Source organism: Macaca fascicularis, chromosome 6 (genome assembly GCF_037993035.2).
Source record: "Macaca fascicularis isolate 582-1 chromosome 6, T2T-MFA8v1.1".
Classification (NCBI taxonomy): domain Eukaryota; kingdom Metazoa; phylum Chordata; class Mammalia; order Primates; family Cercopithecidae; genus Macaca; species Macaca fascicularis.
This window is the reverse complement of record NC_088380.1, coordinates 56,375,022-56,379,503: the sequence shown is the minus strand read 5'-3', so window position 1 is coordinate 56,379,503 and position 4,482 is coordinate 56,375,022. Positions and strand designations below refer to the sequence as shown.

The 4,482-nt window shown below is 36.0% G+C and overlaps 1 non-coding gene across 1 annotated transcript; it reads left to right on the top strand.

The window, feature by feature from the left end:
* The first annotated feature begins 2,196 nt into the window (after positions 1-2,196).
* Positions 2,197-2,303, top strand: LOC123574344 (U6 spliceosomal RNA). The gene has a single exon (XR_006699212.2). It is a non-coding gene; the product is annotated as a U6 spliceosomal RNA (small nuclear RNA).
* Positions 2,304-4,482: the final 2,179 nt, after the last annotated feature.

Sequence of the window (4,482 nt, the reverse complement as noted above, 5' to 3'; positions counted from 1 at the left end):
ACTAGAAAACTGGACAAAATGTAGGAAATAACTATTTTCATACTTTGAGCAGCAGACAGCACAGCACTGCGATCCTTGACAGAAAAGAACCAAAGAAATGAGACTTATTGCTGCCCAGGCTTTCTGCCTAGAGAAAATTTCTAGACTACAATTCAGGGACGGGAAATCCAAATAGATCCTGCTGGTGTCCCTGAGTGAAGAGGTGGGTAGAATTTGCAGATCATTTACAGGAGGGAGCTATACAGGGGAAGAATTCCAAAAATACGCATAGCAGTCCCATGAATCTTTAGCTTAATATCAACCTCTGCATGCATAGTATGAATCCCCAGGAGGCTAGGCAGCAACAACTTCTGAAGAAACAAAAGTTGCTGGAGAGCGGGTACTGAATAATATTCAGAGTTTACGCAGGGTCAAGAATTGTTGAAATTTCTACTAGCCGGAATAGAGAAATCTTCTTGACTCATGAAACCATTCAATAGAGGCCATGAAAGGAGGGCCATGGCTCAGAAACAGGGCTAAATTAGCATTAGGAAAAACAGATACTCCAGGCCTATCCAAAAAGAACTTGAAATTAAGTCACAAAAAGATAAAGCTTATCCATGAGTAACCTATTGCCTACCAGAATAAAGACCACAAAATTCAGCAGTCAACAACATAAAACTTATAAAATCTAGCATTTATTAGATTTAATGTAACCATGAGGTTTTTTCAGGAGGTAAATATGGAGTCATTAGTGCTTTCACCAATAACTGTATTTTTTCAAGCACAAATTAAGCATATACTTCCAAATGCACTTCAAATTAGGTCACAGTAGCCTCTCTTTTTTATGCCAGACTGATGGATAATGCTTAGACTGTGGTTGTTCTGCTTATTGGAAAATGCAGTGAGAAAACTGTGGAACAAAGGCTGGAGCCAATCCTCAATGGACATGTCGCATAAGAAAGGAATAAGTTTTGTTTTAAGTGTCTGAGATTTTCATGTGGTTGTCAATCTCTGCATAATTAGGTCATCTTTATGGATACAGTAAAATGGAACTAACAATGAAAAAGAACACTTATAGAATTTCTTAACTGTAAAAACATTAGCATTGATGGTCTATTTCAGTGTTTCCCAAGTTTGTTCTAATATGTTTAGGAAATTTTGAGTTAAACAAAGTTTATCATCAAATGGCTTCCTTTTATTCACTACCTCCTCAGTTTCTTTAACGTGCTGAAATGCCTTTGGACTCTTCAGTTAGGGGTCATCTGACATATGATGCTTCCAGATTTAATTGTCCACTCTTGATTTTCAAGTGTCTCCAGCACAAGTACTCCATGGAATGTTATGCTCCTTTTGGAAATATTGAAACAGTCCACTGCCCTCATTTCCCAAATGAACAAACTGAGGTTATTAATTAATATATAAATCATACAACTAGAACCCAGGTTTCTTAGTTCTCACTTTTATGCTTTCTGTCACACACTGCACTGCATTACAGTACAGGACAAAGATTACATTTTTTCTTATGGGGTAAGTGCTTTCATAGAGAAGTGTAAAGATTTAAGAAAGTTAAATCCCTCAAGATCTTAGATTTGCATCTTTTTTGGATAAAACATAAGACAAGATGGAATAATTATATTTTGCCTTATGCACTTCATGAGAGGGAATCTACATTGATAAAGGTAAAAATAATCAACTTAAAATTTAACTAAGCTTCATTGACAGTGGGCTCATCTGAGCTTCAAGTTGTGGCCTAAAAGCCACCTTCTCAGAGCACCTATCTTAGAATTTTCTAGATAACATTGCACATCCCTAGCCCATCGACCAGGCTTGGTGCTTTGTAGACCCCCTTCCTGTTTTACTTGCCTCCATAAACATATCGTATTCTGACACAGTACATGTGTTGCCTATTTACCATCTATCTCCTTCCCCAGTAGAAAAAGTTCAGGGCTATTTGCAGTTGTTCTCCAACGTATACTCAGCACCTAGAATGGTACCTGGCATATTGTGGTCACTCAATAAATATGTTTAAATTTATAGATGTATTTTTTATTTGTCTCATGTAACTCATATGAATTTGAGTACAATAGTTGACTTCCAAAGAAATGCAGTTTTACTATGTTGTTTGGAAAGCATCATATAACATGATAAGTAACTTGTTTGCCAAATCTAATCATATACCTGGTATTCAGAGAATATGAAATAAAAATAAGTCTGGTGCTTGCTTCAGCAGCACATATACTAAAATTGGAATGATATAGAGAAGATAAGCATGGCCCCTGCACAGGGATGACACACAAATTTGTGAAGCATTCCATATTTTTCTGCACATGTATCCCAGAACTTAAAGTGAAATAAATAATAATAGTAATAAGTCTGGCTACTATATAGAGTTTTCAGAGCATGATCTCAGAAGAGATGTGAAATAGGTAAATTGATCTCTAAGTTCTTTTTTACATAAAATATTCCCAGTAACCTCCTACTTTCTCCTAGTTGCATAATTCTCTTACTTCTAAAAGTGACTCCATATACCTTCTTTGGAAATATTCTATTTTTAGTACATTTTAATACTCCACTCTGCTTTACATTTTGCCTAACTGGTCCTGGTCGTGGCCTTTTAGAGTCCTCTTTTCTCCTAAATAAAGCTAGAAAACCTCCATCACCCTGATTACATGGTTTGCTCAGATGTGCTTGCTGAATTTCATAACCTCACTCACCCTTGTAAACTGGTGAGGATGTATTCATGAGCATGGAATACGTTTTTATCCTTAAAACCACATTCATGGCAGAGAACACACACCAAAGCAAGACTTTTCTTAATCTCTTGCTCAATTCAATATTTTAGAAAATGTAAAAATAGTGTCAGGTGATTTCATTACAGTATTGGGGAAAACACCTCTATCTATGATCATCTTCTATCCCTAAATCTCATTTCTATTCAAATAAAAATCAGATTTCCGGTGGCTGGACCGAAAAAGGTTTCTATTTCAAGTTAATTCAGACAGATACTCTGTTTACTCTCCCTGGTTCTAATACATGTTCTGTACCCACCTATCTATATGAAGGGAGCAGCGTACATACAAGTATAAACCTTGGAAATTCTGAGTGGAAGAAACTGGAGGCAAGGTGTAGATCCCTCAGAATCTGTGGTTCTCCAGTGTATTCTCAAAACTGTATCAGCCAGTTGTTGGATATGTGGCTGCAGTGATACGTCAAAAGTCATGATTTCCTTTCTCTACATCTTTTGAAGATTTTCTCTTCCCAAGAGACCCTCTTGTCTTACATTAGAGAAATTATTTATTGGATATAAATTTCTGCTTCCAGTATCAAAGTTAGTGAGTTTTAATTAATTCATACTGCTTACTGCATCCTTTCGAGACAAGCGTTTCCGTTTTTTAATGTAAGCAATAACCAAAAAGATGACACATTTTGTCTTCTTTCTACACCCAAATGTAAATAATTATGATAACCTCTTGCTATGTGGGAGGTGGTTGTCTAGTGTGATCATTAAATTACAGCTCATGTATTGTATTCTCCTTGGTTAATGTTCATACAAATTGGATAGACGGAATTATATGTGATGCAGAAAATTCCCATTTGTACTTACAAAATATAGTTTAGCAAATTACTCTGTGACACTATTCATTTTATTTCCTGAACATCTGTGGTGGGAAATGACTACAGTCCTTATTATTACTATTATTATTATTGCAGAGTTTTTCCTTATAAAGAGACTGAAACCTTTTACAAATATTAGTCTTATGAAGAAACACATACAACTGAGGGAAGTCGAGTGTTATTTCACTAGTTCACTGTGGAGAAGTTGATATATGAAGGCCGATAACCTTCTTCAACATCACTCATCCTGTTAAGCACAGAATCAAAGACAGAAAGTAATTCCCTCAATTTGTTGACACCATTTTATCTGCTGGATCATACCTGGATCCAACTACAACTCTTCCAAATGGCAAATTTTTGAGCCATACTGGCTCTAAGACATAGAGAGATTATTTTATGTTGTTTTCCCAATTATATACTTCAACGTCTGCTCAGTCCTAGGTTAGCACATGCCTCCCCACTAGAGAACACAACAATTGTTAGTGTCATACATGGTGATATGTACATTCTGACAATTCTACTGATCCTGGGAACCATGATTCATATTTTATTGCCACCTTACTGGTTTGCTTTTATGGCTGGTTTTATTACCCCCATATATTTATTCAGAAAGCATCATTTTGAAAATATAAATCTTAAAACAAGAAAGCAGTTGAGGAGAAAAATAGAATTCTTTGGACTGAGTTTAACAAACTGTATATTTCAGAACATTTCTACCTTCTGAATTTATTTCTTTGAATGCCCTCCCACCCCCTACCCCAAGAAATAAAGATGTTGTAAATAGAAGCAGAGATCATGAGAGCTAGAAGGAATCTTAGAATTAAATACTATCACTTTGCAGATGAGCAGACGGTGGTCTAGAGCAGGTGAGAAGTGATGCGACCA